The following is a 17,881-nucleotide window of genomic DNA, read 5'->3' on the forward strand; positions in this document are numbered from 1 at the left end:
TATTATATAGCAGTAAATTAATAACAATATTAGTACAGAGATAACGTCACAGAAAATATAATAAAACGAATAATTATGCTGCACAACTGTTACAGACGCAAAGATTGATACAGTAATTATTAGATTATTATTATTATTATTATTATTAATATTATTATTATTATTATTATTATTATTATTATTATTATTATTATTATTATTATTATTAGCCTTGTGCTGTTGTTTTGCACGTTAATATTCTAAATAAATAAATAAATAAAAATTATTATTATTATTATTATTATTATTATTATTATTATTATTATTATTATTACCACCAAGCACGGTAGTATTAAGGTAATCATTCTCAACTTTCATTCAGGAGATCCGGGGTTCGGTTTCAGGAGCAGACTACCCTGATGGACCTAAAATGGATTATCTCTGACTGAAGTTTTCTCGTAAGGCCTGAATCCGGTCTCCTAGTGTACTGCTGAGTTTTCCAAAAGCGAAGCAGTGCCCGTGGACCATAGAGGGGGCTGCATTCAAAGTTCGGGCAACGTGTCGAACACTGGCCGTTTTCCACCAATGGCACAGCTGCTGCTACTTCATGAGATGAGAGAGGCATATTTGATAAAAACACAAAATGGCTGTCTTATATCAAACGAAAAACGCAACAATGGACTCTTAAATTTTGCGTTATTCATTTTTTCCTAGATCTTTAATTTAATATCATTTGCGCAGAAACAAATTTTTTAATGTTATTACGTAGCATACATCGTAATTAAAGTTTAACTTAAAGTTTTTGTATTCTAGAAGTTCAAAATTGATGTAGATAAAATTTTTTTACCATAACTGTTGATGAATGTACATTAGTAGCAAAAAAAAAAAAAAAAAAAAAAAATCCGGACCGACCCTTGTAGCTGATTTCAGAGCACGATAGACTGGTAACTAAGACTTTCGTGGTTCGAATCCTGCCTGGGAAGGAATGTTTCTTTTGTTCCTTATTCAAATTTATTCCCAATACTTTTCGATTGCAGCGATATTTTACTACTTAATTAACTTATTATTCCCGGAACATGAACTTTACCAGTTTATTTTCTAGTGGCTTTCGGAATGGGCTACGTCAGCGGTCGAAACTACAACAATTTCAATAGATTACTCTCTATCTTGTGAATACGGGCGTGGCATGCGCAGTGGGTCATTTCGGGTACTTTGATTATTCCGTCGGTCCGTTTTTTTTGCCACTACTGTACAACTGCTTTAATTTTTACTAAAGATTTCAAGTGTTCCGTTTTTTTTTTTTTTTTTTTTTTTGCCGGTCAGTGTATTTTATTCTGCAGAAGGAATGTGTAGGAATTAATTGCAAGATTAAATTAGATTATAAGAACAATACAACTATTAAATTCTGGGTCCATTTCGCCATTTTCTATGTTTTAGTAGTTTATGTGTCCCAGAATCTGTTTTTTATTTTTATTGTAAACACTCAAACAATCCGTTGTGGGCCTTAATGCACGAATGAAAATATCTATCATAGAATCTCTCACTCGTGCAGAAATGTTGGGTATCTGTCGAGTTTTCTGCCAGTCTTGTTCTACAAGATGACGGGGATTTAAACACTGGCAATTGGTGTGGATAAAAATCGCTTACAAAAAGTTCGTGCACAATCCTAGACAAACAATTTGGTATTATTTTTAACTACAAATTTTAGTAATTCTATTGGCAGGAGATATGATTTTTACACAACTTCCTCCTTTCTTTCCCTTCGAATCAGCTCAGCCTTGTTACCTTCCTCTTGATTTAGAATATTCCCTGCAAGGGCAGCCCTGCTCTATTGCTCGTTTTTCTGGTCCTATTTAATTCATACTATTGTTACCATTTCAAATTATTCTTGTTGCTAATTTTTTATCCCTGGTGGGTGTTCCTTTAAAGCAAAGTAAATTCCACGAACATGAACAATAAAATGATTTAAAATAATATACAATGGACGGATTTCGAGTCGAAAATACTTTACTCTTGCTGCAATTAAAGTAAATGAATACACAGAACTTAATCACAGCATAATATCACCAATATTACCGATGGAAATTATATTAACTGTCTCAGAGTGCAAAATATTTTATAAAGAGATTTAAATTCTACATGGAAAATGATTATTACAAATTATGCTGGATAAAATTGTCTTCCTGTGCAGCGTTGCAACACGTTACATTTCATATTCTCAAAACTATTGGACGTATCATAAAACCTATTTCACAAAGCTTGTTCGCATTGACTTTATCTATTACTTCTGTAAATTAATATAATAGGTTCCCTTCTATCCTGTATATTATCATGACAAACTTGTGACAGTAAACTCGCCTGAGAGGCGCACAGAACATAATGAGGTACAACTGTAACATTTCCAGTTGTAACTGTGCAATAAAAGGAGGCGATGGATATAGCATATCGCTTTGACGATGTTCAATTATGATATTGATTACGAAGTCTTGAAATTTAACATTTTATTTTGTAAAAGAAACAGAAGATTCAGATGGACTAAGAAAATACAGTTGACCACGGCGATATATCATAAAAGAAACCAAAATAATAAGAGCATTAAAAAGAGGTAGTAGAACATGGAAGAAGTCTTTTTAACAAAGCAGAATTACTTAAGAGGTTAGATACAGCTTACAGCAGTAAAATTTTGGAAATATTCAACTTTTTTCCCCTCTATTACTGTATCTTGTACAATAATGAAATTAGTATTTGCAAAACACTGTCCTTCTGCTATATGATAAAAATATTTTTACGACTTAAACAATTTACATATATATTTTTTCTAAATTAAAAATGGTGGCAGTTCACTGTGCAGTGATGAAGCGTTTTCCTCATAACTGAAAAACTATCCAACATTCTGAGATGAAATTTTTTGTGTGTATTTATGCATTCATATCTACAATATGATGCAAGCTCACTTCTCTACCTTTGATAGATTGTCTGATAAAAAATAAATTCCTTTTAAAAATGGCCAAATATCAGTATTTTCTACTAATTCAAAATAAAAAAAATATATATTATTTATTAAGGAATGTAGTTGAAACTGCATGATATTGTAAACATGAGTTCTAGCAATAAAATAAAAGAGAGAGAACAAAAAGTTAACAAGTTTATGAGTTATAAGGGAAACGCTTAATCATTGCACAGTGAACTGACACCGTTTTGAATGAAAAAAAAAAGAATAATTTTTGCTTAAATCGTAAAAATATTTTCTTTTCATATAGCAGAAGGACAGTGTTTTACACATACCTACCAATTTTCATTATTGTACAAGATACAGTAAAGGAGGAAAAAATATTAAATATTTCCAAAACTTTACTGCTGTAAGCTGTACCTAACCTCTTACGAAGGGAAACATTTCAAATCTGCTATAGTTTGCATGCAGTATGTAAATTTTATTTTCTGCTAGGATAGTTTGTAAACACAAGTCGATATCACATAGAGATATCTGATGTAAAGAAAAAGCAGAAGAAGAATTATGAGAAACGATCTCATAATTCAAGTTCTGGATTTTAAAATGGGTTTACAGTATATGTTTTGTGCTCTTGTTGCAAAGCCTACATGCCAACCGTTCCCTGTGTTTCCCTTTTTTATAGCAGCAGTAACAAATCGCAGCTAAAAATTACGACATGGCGAAGCTATATCTCGTGCCCCACGCGCTCAGCCGTTGAGCCCATCACCCACATCTCCCCCTCCGCCTCTTTCGAATGTATGGTACAAGCTATAACTTCGTGCCATTATAATAGCACTAGTAAGGTTCGCGCTACTTCCGGATTGAAATTATACCTTTTTCCGGATGATGTTGAATTGTTTGGTACTCACAGCGGCATTCCTCCCCGTCCTGAAGGTTTAAAACGTATCGGCCAGTAATGAATACTACAAAAGTAATTGCGGATCAGGGCAGGAACTTTTGTAGTGTAACACTTCACTCTGTTTTTGCTAAATTCCAGAGCTACAGGCATAAACAACACCGATCACTGTCAATATATTCAGCAAATATTACATAACATCAAATTTACTGCTCAATGCCAGACAGTCTCTGACATGAAGGTAAAGCAGGTAACATATTTTCAATCAAACGCGGCTAAAATAATTAAAACAAAGACTTGAATTTTGGGATCATAAAATTATAACTATTTTACAACTAAACATGATACAAAATAGAAGAAAATGACCACTCAGATCGTGACTTACACATGCGGTAGCTGAGCGGTCTTGACTTTCGGCTAGTTACGCAAGCGGTTCGGATTAGAGTCCTTGCCAAGTCTTGAAATTTTTATTCAAAGATCCATAGTGACACTTGTGGCAGTCAAAATCAGTCTTGTCCCGTTCACCATTCTTTCTAGTGCAACCTTCAGTAGGCAGTTTCTTCTCAGCCAGTGACCCAACTAATTCCTTTACTTCTTCCTGATCAGTTTCAGCATCATTCTTTCTTCACCCACTCTTCCCAACACAGCTTCATTTCTTATTATCTGTCCACTTCACACGTTCCATTCTTCTCCATATCCACATTATAAATTCTTCTATTCGCTTCTCTTCACTTCGTCGTAATATTCATGTTTCTGCCCCCTACAAACCACACTCCATACAAAGCACTTCACTAGTCTCTTCCTCAGTTATTTTTCCAGAGGTCCGCAGTAGATACCCCTTTTTCTATTAAAAGCTTCCTTGGCCATTGCTATCCTCCTTCTGACTTCCTGGCAACAGATCATGTTACTGCTTATAGTACTACACCTCAAGTATTTGAAGCTGTTCATTTGCTCTACAGCCTCATTAGAATTCGCAAGTTTATCTTCTGTATTTGTTTTCCTATGACTATGGTGTTCGTCTTGTTGGCATTTATCTTCATTCCATACTGCTCACAGCTGTCATTTAGCTCCAGTAGCATATCCCTTAGTATAATTTCCTCTTCTGTTAACAACGTCATATCACCAGAAAATCTTATGCACTTTATTCTTCTTCCTGCTGTTATCATTGCTCCCATGTAGTATAGATAGATAAACAAACATTTTATGTCCATATTATAGAATACAATTGAAGAGTTCGCGGGAAAAACGATGAATGTCACATTTCTGTTAAGGATTAGATAATGATCTAATTGAGTCTATAACTGCAAGATGTAGTGCTGTTTCTATAGAAAATAAAGGAAAGGATTACTGTATTCGTGGTGATAATTCTCCTTTTTACCATTTTTCATAAGAACATTAAATTTCGCACTGATCCATTGAATTAGATAATGACATCAACCTTAAGAATACTGTGACATTCATCGTTTTTCTCGCGAACTCTTCAATTATATTTGTATAAAAAGAGTAAGTAGATAATATCTTTCCTCTTGTTGTGCAAAACCGCATTAAATAAACACAGAGACATTTATTCTCATTTTATTGGGAACAATTCTTTAAACATTTCTATACCTGAATTAAAAATAAAATTTAAAATTTTGGGGCCCCAGGGGTCAAAATTGAACACAGTAATTTGGCTCTCAAATCTTCATTATTGTCATTACCAACTATTGCAACTATAGCTGCAAAAGGGTAGCATGTCTGTGACACACATTTATTTTGTTTGTTTTTTTTTTTTGAGTCAATTTTCTGTTCCAAACAACAGCCACTAAAACAAGTTTAATACGGACTATTATGAAATACAGGGTTCACTTATGAAGGATAAATTATACCAGATAATGGCCCAATGAATTACCTTCGTGAGTCCTGACAGTATAATATACTATACTACACTTACACACGATTATACTACACATATAAGATGTATAATATACACCTAACTATAACCTGTAGAAATGTTTAAGTCTTTTACCTCATTTCAGCGACTTTCTTTGAAGTGTAGAAATTATATTATTGAAGTTTAAAAATAAAAGAACAAATGTCTCAGGACTCAGCTAGTTAACGAAAAAGGGTTCAAAACCGATTATGTCTCAAGAGTTTTTTTTCTTCTCACATATGCCAAGGATCGAAATCCGAAACTCTTTGTTGAAACGCTGCCTACTGAGCCTCCGAATTATGAATGTATCGTAATTGCTATCAGGAATTCGTGTCAGCTCCAGGGCTTTCTATATTTATTTATCCCTTAGAAAGTTCGCTTTAAGATTCACGTAGTTGGTCTCTTAACACCTTCAGACCTGAATTTATATTTTAAAAAAATGAAAAAAAAAACTGGTCACATAATCATTCTGGGACCCAAAATTTTCAAGTCAAATCTTCACAGAAAATAAAAATTTGGGGACAATTTTGATTCCTGGGGCCTCAAAATTTAAACTTTTATTTTTACTTCAGGTATAGAAATGTTTCAAAAATAATATTCTCCATTTTTATCACACTGAATTTTTCAAAATATTTAAAAGTATCGAAGTCATTCCAAAAAAGACAAAAAAAAGAAACAATGTACACTATAATAAACAGGATGCCTGAAGGGGTTAAAAGATTGACATTGGACGAAAGTATAACATTATATTGCGATGTTCACTGAACGTATGGATGATTGTGAATTTCGGAGAAATTGCCTTTATCAACTACAAATTTTGCATGCCAGCATTGAAACCTGGTTCTCCAGCATGAAAAATCGGACTTCCACTAACAGTGTACTTATTCCATAGTACGTATACTTAACGTCATGGCCAATGTTTTGTATTTTCCGAGGTGAAGGATGTCCTATTGTGTCAATTTATAGGCGGTGGACAATCGATAGGGAACGAAGCTAAATGAGGCTATTAACTCTTCCATCCTTCAAACAGTCTACGCTGAAGAGCAATACAGACACCCACACAACTACAGACATATCTGCAATGCCGCAGCCCTTCTTTAAAAAGAAGAAAAAAAATAATACAAAAGTCTTGGAACACGCAAGCGACAAGGCTGTCGTCTGTAAAATGGAGGCCATCTACAACTGAAATTATTATAAATTGCGTCAAAGTCCAGAGTGGGAGTAGTAGGAAGGCGAGATAAGCCTATCACTTTTCGATACGCTCTCATCTTTATATCGATTATCGGAAATGTCGAATCGATTTCTTTTCGTGTTGGATTATGCCGGCGGAATAATAAAAAAAGAGAGAGGGGAAGACTAGGAGAAAGAAAATGTCATCTATTGAAACAGTAGTTTCTACGAAGACTTCATTTCCATTCTATAGCTAGACACTATTTCATCCACTGTTTTATCTGTAACCGCGGTTTTTTTTACAGCTCCTGGGAACTTTAAAGGAAGAAGGGGGGTTGCACACAACTTCAAAAAAGGAAGAGAAGAATGTCGTTTGCTGAACTGATGGAGATGTGGATATCAGAATTTGAATAATCTACCTACGCCCTTGGTTTTGTTAACATCGTACATTTGCCTACAAGTCTTCCCTCCGCTGCGGTGTAGCATATATCTCTGACATGATCGACTACGTACGTCCCAAGACATCCCAACAGACTGATGCAGTTTCAACAAGGTTTGATTTCGAATCTATCGGGATGGAAAGTCCTAAGACAGAAGCAGAGAAAGAGAGAGAATATGTGCATGTGGGACTGTGTGAAATTGTAAATGTTATCGGTCATTTAATATCCCATCATCCTAAGCATTTCAATAGCAATTCTCATTAGAACTGAAATTCACAAGTTGAAATCCGATTGAAAGTGATGAAATTTTAAGGCCAATAAAAATGTTTATCATAACTTCCTTCGAAAGGCAAGAAAAACTTAGGGGCTGAGTAGAAAATCCACCACAGTGCACGCAATGGTGAAGGTCCTCAGCTTTAATGATGCCTTAGACACATGGTCCTGGGTTTGAATTCCATCAAGGATATGGATGTTGCTTTTAATTGTATTGCATGCAATGGTTAAAGTTATCTTCAACGCTACCTTAGACACACGGCCCTGGGTTTGAATCTCTTCGAAAAAAAAATCGAAAAATCGAAAGAGAATTGGGAGGACAAATTTAAAAGGTACGCAAAAGCGTCCTTGCAAGGGGTTGGGGGCTGTACAAAGCTAAATATGTGAGCTCCAAGCCTGTTGGCCACTAGTCTCACTCCGGGTTACGCTGCTCCACTGAAGGAGCTCTAGAAAATTTTGAATCTCTTCTATGGAACGGATGTTACTTATAAATGCGATGTCTTAGGATGACCTATAGCCTGCTGAATTATGATTAAGGTCCTACCACTTGTGAGTTCATTGCGAGTTCGAAATACAGATTTAGAATAGAGTATCCTGAAACATGCCTCTTAAATTGAAACACTTATATTTTCTGCGATTTTAGGTCTATAGCCCAAATGCGGTAGGATACTGGAATGAGCCCTCAGCCAGTAGCATATTGATTCAGCGACAGATTAGACTTCCTTGCCTTCCCTGGTAATGGAGTCTACAGAAAAATATCCTGAGAGACTTTTACAAATACGAGTAAATAATTCTTTATGCTCGACCATGCCGAAATGTAGTAATTATACACCTGGTAGCAGCCTTTTAATGCACCTCATTAAAGTACACCTATTCACTAAAGTTCAGGTGTTCCACCATTCAGGAAACACCATTGTAGCAATATGAGAGCGCAAGTATCGAATATTCTCGGATATGCAATCGAAAGACAACTAGCGAAACGTCACGGAGGCTGGAAATCCAAATACTGTCGCAGAAGGTTATGTTCTGTTACTATAATAATTAGCGTTAATTGTAAATAATATTTAAATAAATTCAATTTGTAATCTCGTTTTTCAATGTCTAAATCAATTTCAAGATTATATCTAGATTAAAGTTTTTTTTACACTCTAGATTATATCAAGGTCAATGACATTTGTTTCTCGGAAAAATCAATACTTTCGCGTCTGCGCACTTCTCACAATTTACGAGATATTGCATAAGGTCAGTTCCGCTCCTCAGTCAGATAAGAATAACATGAATACTTATGAATAATTTTAAGTTAGAAATATGGTCGAGCATAAGAAGTCGTATGAAACTTGCATATAATGGTAATTAAGACGCTCGTATGAAAATTATGAAACTCGCTTCCGCCCGTTTCATAAACATACTCGCGTCTTAATTACTACCATTATAAGCTCGTTGCATAATGTACTATTATTATACAGGGTGTTTAAAAAATACGAGGCATAATTTCAGGTATGTATTTCCCACATGTAGGCAATGAAAATAGTTCATTACAACATGTGTCCGGAAATGCTTTATTTCCGAGTTATGGCCTTCACAACATTGAAATTCACCGGAACGTTTTTCTTTCCGCAGGTCGTTGCCGTCAAAGGAGACATTAAGAGGGCACTCTGACAGTTCATTCCGAGGCGAAGGTTACATTCAGTGTTGTGTAGGCGTTAGACTGTGCGACATGTATTCAAATCAAGAGCTATCAGAGATACACTTCATGTACGGTAAGGCGGACGGCAATGCTGCGCTGGCTCGTCGTTTGTACCAGGAGAGGTACCCACAGCGACAATGTCCAGATCGGAGATTGTACGTCTCCATTACCGTCTGTGCGAGTATGGAAAATTTAACTCTCCTGGTTTGGGAAGGGGACGGGTCGACCAAGATCTACAACTCCAGAAGTACAGGAAGAGATTCTGGAGGCTGTGAACATGACTCCTTCTATCAGCACACGAAGGGTAGCGTTGCAAGTCAATGTTCCTCATACGACTGTCTGGAAACTGTTGAAAGAGTATCAATTGTATCCTTATCATTTGCAACGTGTACAGGCCCTGTCACCAGCCCAGCAGATTACCCTGTACGAGATAGGTTCTGTCAGTGGTTCTTGCAACAGTGTGGTGTAAATCCGAACTTTCCTGCCTTAGTATAATATATAGATGAAGCACAGTTCACACGAGATGGCATAACAAATATCCACAATCAGCATGTATGGGCGTGTGAAAACCCACGTGCAACTGTTTCATCTCATCACCAAGTGCGGTTCTCCCTCAACATGTGGGCCGGTATCATTGGTGATCGATTAGTTGGACCCCATGTACTTGTAAACAGACTTACGGGGCAGGCGTACACAAACTTCCTGGAAAACACCATACCTCATGTTTTAGAAGATACTCCACTCATCAATCGTCAACACATTCACTTCTTGCATGATGGCGCTCCTGCACACTTCAGTCGTACGGCTCGCCGGTACTTAGATCGAAGGTTTCCTGATCGATGGATAGGTAGAGGTGGCCCAATTGCTTGGCATCCACGCTCACCTGATTTGAACCCTCTCGATTTCTACTTGTGGGGCCATTTAAAATCATTGGTTTATTCGTCTCCGGTGCCTGATTTGGAATCCCTTCTGAGGACATACGCAATACTCGTGGAGTCTGAGATCGTGTTCGCAGGTCAATGAGACATCGATGTGAGGTCTGTATTCAAGCAGGAGGTGGACATTTTGAACATCTTCTGTAATGACAACGACCTGCGGAAAGAAAAACGTTCCGGTGAATTTCAATGTTGTGAAGGCCATAACTCGGAAATGAAGCATTTCCGGACACATGTTGTAATGAACTATTTTGATTGTCTACATGTGGGAAATACATACCTGAAATTATGCCCCGTAATTTTGAAAAACCCTGTATGTACGCAAATAACTAGTAAACCCATAAATAAACCATAATACAATGATAAAATTTCTTTAGACTGAGTATTAATTGTTCCTTATTGTCTTAAAATTGATTAAGGAACATACTTCTTTAAACCATTACTCAAAATTTATCTCTAAAACATGGGGATCTTTCAGATTTATGATAAGGTTCAAAATCCTATTTTATTTTAATACATGCTTCATTATTGTCCTTGTTCTTTAGTAAACTGTCCGAAGACAAATTTGAAGCTCACAAGTGACACCAATAAGGCATCACTCATGAGGCAACTAAGCCAGGAAATAATGGGGTATGGTGGCCTGTTCCTTTCCCTCTCCAGTGCATACATCGCTGATTAGGAACATATTACACTAATCACACTTAGGATGTATACAAACAATTGTTCTTCCTCTGATACATAATATCGTCAAGTGAGATGTACTGCGTGACAATATACAAGGTGTTTCATAATTCTTATTACAAACTTCTAGGGGTTGTAGAGGGGACTAAGTAGATAAAGTTTTGACTGGGAACCCATGTCCGGAAATGTATCGTTTCGATACAAGATAAGTTTGTTGTATTCTGACAAAAATGGTACCGTAATTTCCCATAACTATGGTCCAGGCACCCAACTATGGTCCAAAACGCATTATGTACTACTTAGTCCCCCAAGAGTTCGGTGTTTGCCATTTAAGGCGCCACTGTGATGGAATTATGTTCCCCATAGATGCTTCTATCTACCATTACACGTGGCAATGATATGGATGCTTAATAAGGTCAGTGTGCATCGTTCTATTGAATGTGTGAAGACATGAAATCATTTAGTTTGTGTTTGTCTGTTTTATTAAGCTCCCGTCTGTAGAACTGGTAAATTATAGATATATGATTGTTTGTACAATTAAACCTGACTATATAGTGTTTACTTTCACGTAATAATTAGACTGGCAGGGGTTAAGGACTCTGCGTGAAAAATGTTTAACCTCAAGGCTAGAAGTCAGTCCTCAACTATGTACTACAATTTTTCGTGGACCATAGTTGTATTTCATTTTGAAATATTTGTTTTAATGAAAATGTGAACAATTTGATTATTTACTTCTGCAAATACGTTATCTCAGTATATTCTAAAACACCGTTTAACATTATAGTCATTATTTTTCAACTCCAGAATTACAAGAGAAGTGGAGAATCGAAGGATAGAAATAAGCCTACTGAATATAGTTCTCAGTATGGGAAATAAACATTATCAGTGAATTTATTTGCGTAATATTTTGCTAAGAATGTGTTAGTTTATTTTGATATCGTACTTTTGTTCTTTAATATACACTCACCGGCAAAAAAACCGGGCCAATTACTTTTTATTTAATTTTTTTTTTTAATTGTAGGATTTTTTAAATAATTGTAGGTGTGCTGAGGTTCATTTAGTTATTCATTTATTTTGTGATATGTAACAATGTAATACTGAATACGTAATAGCCAACAATGATCTGAAAAGAAGATTCGTTCTTCTTGCTATATTGTGTCTAAACTTCCAGGACTCATTTCAAGCTATGCTGAAGAAGTCTACAGACTGGTAAGTTCTCTTGAGGCAGTATTGGAGCACTTCATTGTATACAAATGTCACTCAGTCCTACCGATTCAGCAAAATGGTTGCATTGATAGAAGATGGGAATAGTCAGCGTTATGTGGCTGCAGTTCTTGGGACCAGAAGAGCCTTCCAGAAAATAAGACAAGTTAACGTGAGTGAGAGAACTGTAAGCAGACGTCTGGATGAATGTGGGCTGAATTCCAGAAGAATCAGCTAAAGGCCAGAATTACTCCAGCAACATCGTTGAAGATTTGGAAGAAAATTGAAACAATTTGTAAGTTTTTACACCTTTTAATTATATCAATTATTTGGCGTTGAAAATAATAGCGCAAGTGATAATAAAGAAGGTTTTTTTTTCTGGGAAGCAATGTTTTCTTCATTTCATAATGGGTTTTCTGATTCTCACCTCATAAAAAAAATTGAGAAACTTTAGGTGGCCCGGTATTTTTGCCGGTGAGTGTAGTTGTTCATTATTGCAGGGAAATAACTTTCAGATTTCACTTGTTTATTGTGTGTTTATGCAATGTGTACTAATAAAAAGAATCCATATACTTTTCATTTACTTTTTAATATTTCTGTGCTAGATTATATTTCTACCCTTAAATTAGAAACTCAATGTATTGATTTACGAATAATTACAGCTCCAGCTATAGTCCATTCATGCTTTCAAGCATGAATATATGAGTGGACCATAGTTGGGCAACTCAGAATACAACTATGTACCAATGCTTATTATTTTTTTAACACTTGTAATTAAATAATTTCAAACACATATGTCAATATTTATTTAATATACACTTACAAGAGTCTGAAGCCAAAATTTCACTTAATCTGGATGAATATTATTGAATATACAAAGAAAAATGTGACAAATGTGGACCATAGTTAGGGGAAACTACGGTATGTCATGGAGTGAGGCGATGCGGGAAACGTTCGTGATACATGCGTTGTGCATTACTTGTTGTGCTGCATGTTTGTGAAACTTGGACTGTCACTTTGAGAGAGGAATAGAGGTTAAGAGTGTTCGAGAATAAGGTACTAAATAATTTCATTTCAATGTACTGGTAACAGACATTATAACATATCTGTCATACTTTTATTTATATCAATAACTAAACACCACTATTACTATAATAAATGTAGATTTATTGATTGATTATTCCTCACACAGATAATAATAAGTGGTATGAAATTGACAAGAAAAAACAAAGTAATTTTAAGAAAACTTCGAAGTAGGTATCTTTTAGATTATGTTTTAGGAATCGAACAGGAGTCTTGTACGAGGAGCTTCAGTTGACTAACTGAACTACGGCTAAACCAAGTTTGAGTGTGTAGTCATATTATATTCTATAGCTTCCTTCTCTGCGCTGTAATATTTCTCTGAAACTGTACTAGTAGACTTCCCGCTCATTTCATTTCGATCATGCCACTAAATGAATTCATCCCCTGTTCCAAGTGGGATTGTAAGTAATCCGTATCTAATTGGAAAACTCTCAGAATGCAAATGATTCTATTTTTACCAAATTTCAATATGTAAATCGTAATGCGAATGTTAAGCCTGTGAGTATACGCACGTAGTTTTGAACCAATGAACATAGTTCCATATTTTAAGATTTTTACGTCAAACATGACGATAGGATGTGATTTTGCAATCAATCCCAAACTGTTATTACTTACACAATAGTAGTAACAATACCAATAATAATAATAATAATAATAATAATAATAATAATAATAATAATAATAATAATAATAATAATAATAATAATAATAATACTTCAAATCAAGTTACAGTTGAATTTTCATATTCTATTTTTATCTGTATTTTTTACTGCAAAGTTTTCATTATTGTAAAACATTATCTACTGTAAATTTCAGTTTGTTGTAAACAAATTTCTTTTAAGACATTTTTAATGTCACACCTTAAATGTTACCATTTAACATTCTTTGTCTTTCGCAACCTCACCAAGTTGAGAAAGATTATATATTATTATTATTATTACTATTATTATTATTACTATTATTATTATTACTATTATTATTATTATTATTATTATTTTTTTTTAAATGAATTATTTGCGAAGATCGAGTAGAATATCAAGATCACAAAAAAATTCGAATATAACTATCCATTGCAAATTACACACTGAAAATAAATATTAGACCGCATTAAAAAAGGCAAATGAAATGGTTTGGACAACTTCCCAGAATGGAAGAGCGCCTACTGCCAAATATATTATAACAGTCGACACCTAAAGGGAGGAGGAGGAGGAGGAGGAGGAGGAGGAGGGGAAGACCCCAGTTTTCTTTTATATGTTAAATGAGAACAGCTATGAAATATAGAAAGAAACCTGGAGGAATATTTAGCTCAAGATAGGCATCTCTGGCGATTGGCAATGGAAAGACGGCTTTTAACAGTGCAAATCCGAATAATAATAATAATAATAATAATAATAATAATAATAATAATAATAATAATAATAATAATTTTATTTATTTATTTATATTTAACGTGCTGAATAACAGCCAGTGGCCAATTACAGTTCAGCACATAGAATATAACAAAAACATAATACAAAAATAATTATTACACATAAATACAATTACAATTAATTACAATAATGACGATGAATGGATAAATAAGGGATGACTTTAAAATACATAACTAAGAATATTATTAGACAATGATAATTTATAATAATAATAATAATAATAATAATAATAATAATAATAATAAATAATAATAACAACGACAATAATAATAATAGTAATAATAATAATAATAATAATAATAATAGTCATAATAACAATTTGAATACATATACATCAGTTTAAAATAATCCTGTATAAAACTGCATAGTTTTTAATATTCGAACTGGATTAATCAGAAAAAAATTAGAAACAGCATATATAATATAAAGATAGTCAATTAAACATACATAAGATAATAGCAAAACCAACACTATGATTTGATCAGAAGCAGAAATTTGAAAAACAAGAGACAAGAATGGATGAAGAATTAAGCTTACATGAAATTCCTCTGATCACTAGCTGAATGTAGGTAACAAAATAAAATCGCGTAAGAAATCTGGAATTTTTAACTTTTTGTTCTGAAAATAAATTTTTAAATGTTACATTTGTTCTGATAAAATTTCTGCACATTTAAACTATAAAACTGAAATTATTTCAATGGTTTATTATCATAATACACTGCTCTCTTCAACTGGCTGAGCATATTGGGAATTAAATGAATGGCTTTATTAAAACATGCCGTGAAATACAGTACGTTTCATATAAAACAGTTTTATCTCAAAAAGAAAGCAAAAACGAGCAAAATTGCATTAAACTTTTTTGTTTGAAATATCTCAAAGAATAATCCACTGACATTAATGACATTACTTACAGTTCATCCTGTATCCTATATAGGATATAGGTTGGTAATATTGTGATGAGTAATATTGTAGTATTTCTTTTGAGAATTTATTACAATTTTACTGAGCGAGAAGAACATCGGTTTTTTAGTCAACGTATTAAGGGAATGTTCGTGGACAAGTTTCTGCACAAAACCGATCTTTCTCTCGTTGAGTGAAATTGTGATAAATTCTCAAAAAGAACTGTCACAATATTACTCTTATCACAATGTTACCAACATTTAGGCCCTACATTGTATATAAATGCCTCTTCTTTATTGTAAGTACTGGATTGCTATTGGCAGAGAGTGTGGGTAATTTTGTATAAATTTTCAAACGATAGTGCTACACAAAGTCAATATCAGACAATGGTCTACTTTATTACGACTTGCAAGTTACAAACCTCCGATGTGGAAAGAATGCTGAAGTATTAGTAAAACTTAATTATTTATTATTACGCTTGCTATATTTAAAATATATTTCTTGTGTTTTAAATATTGTATTGACAGCTACGATTTAGAAAACAGTTGCAATGTGGCTTTCAGGTATGTAGCTCCCTAGAAGCTGACTTGAATAAATTCAAGAGAAATTTTGTTCCGAGGCCGGGTATGGAACCCGGGATCTTTGGCTGAGCTCAAAAGCTCTACCGACTGAGCTGCCCAGAAACTAAACCTGAAAGCCAGATTGCATAATAGAAGTCATTGTTCGTTAACATAAAACCACAATTCAAGTCACATAGCGTTTGTGTGCACACAATGTTGGCCTTGACGTGTCAGCCCACTTGAGGTATGTGGATATAAGGAAAAAAAATTAAGAAGGTGTCGGGCTAGAAATCATTTCTTTTTTTGCTATAATTACCCAAGAAACATTTTCAAAAGAGGTGATAACCTGATGTTATAGAAAATATCCTCTTAAGGAAAGAAGTGCTTAAGGGGTTAGGTACAGCTTATAGCAGTAAAATTTTTGGAAATATTAAACTTCTTTTCCTCCATTACTGTATCTTGTACAATAATGAAAATTAGTATGTGTAAAACACTGTCCTTCTCCTATATGAGAAAAATATCTTTACGATTTAAAAACTTTTTTTTTTTTTTTTTTTTTTTTTTTCAAAATTCATAATGGTGGTGGTTCACTGTGCAGTGATGCAGCGTTTCCCTCATAACTCATAAACTTGTTACCTTTTTCATATTCTCTCTCTCTTTTGTTTTATTGCTGAAACTTATGTTTACAATATCATGCTCTTTCAACTACATTCTTTAATAACATTGCCGGTCAGCGCGTCTGGCCGCGAAACCAGGTGGCCCGGGTTCGAATCCCGGTCGGGGCAAGTTACCTGGTTGAGGTTTTTCCGGGGTTTTCCCTCAACCCAATAGGAGCAAATGCTGGGTAACTTTCGGTGCTGGACCCCGGACTCATTTTCACCGGTATTATCACCTTCATCTCATTCAGACGCTAAATAACCTAGATGCTGATACAGCGTCGTAAAATAACCGAATAAAATAAAATAAAATGAATAACATTGCCACCGGATATTCACTGCCACCGGATATTTACACATTTGCAGTGTGAATACATACATACATACATGCCTACATACATACAAATAATATTTTATTTATATTGTGTCAGAAAAAAAATACTGATATTTGACCATTTTTTTAATTAATTTATTTTTTATCAGACAATTTATCAAAGCTAGACAAGTGATCTTGTATCATATTGTAAATACGACATGCATAAATACACACAAAAAATGTCATCACAGAATGTTGGATAGTTTTTGAGTTATGTGGGAAACGCTTCATCACTGCACAGTGAACTAAATTTTCAAAAAAAAAAAAATGTAAATTTTTTTTATTGTAAAAATACTTTTTTCATATAGCAGAAGGACAGTGTTTTACACATAATAAGTTTCATTGTTGTACAAAACACAGTAATGGAGGAAAAAATGTTGAATATTTCCAAAATTTTACTGCTGTAAGCTGTACCTAACCCCTTAAGTGGTGAAATAAAAAAGGGAAAACACTTTAATGTTCAATTCAAACGATGATTCAAAATATGGGTAATCTCTACGTTACTTGTTCTATGCAAAAGTACTAGTTTCTTTTAAGTACAACACAGCGTCTATGTTAGGCATCATTGTCAATATGAATGATGAGACATAAAACAGAAATACAAAAATTCTACTCAAACGACAAATTTATCCACCATGAGTTATATTCTGTTGTATCGGGATCCGAATGCCGATCTCTGGCATAGAAAATCGACACACTGATACACTGAATGGGATTTAAGTAATCCATATCTAATTGGAAAACTCTTCAG

Source organism: Periplaneta americana, chromosome 16 (assembly GCF_040183065.1).
Source record: "Periplaneta americana isolate PAMFEO1 chromosome 16, P.americana_PAMFEO1_priV1, whole genome shotgun sequence".
Taxonomy (NCBI): Eukaryota; Metazoa; Arthropoda; class Insecta; order Blattodea; family Blattidae; genus Periplaneta; species Periplaneta americana.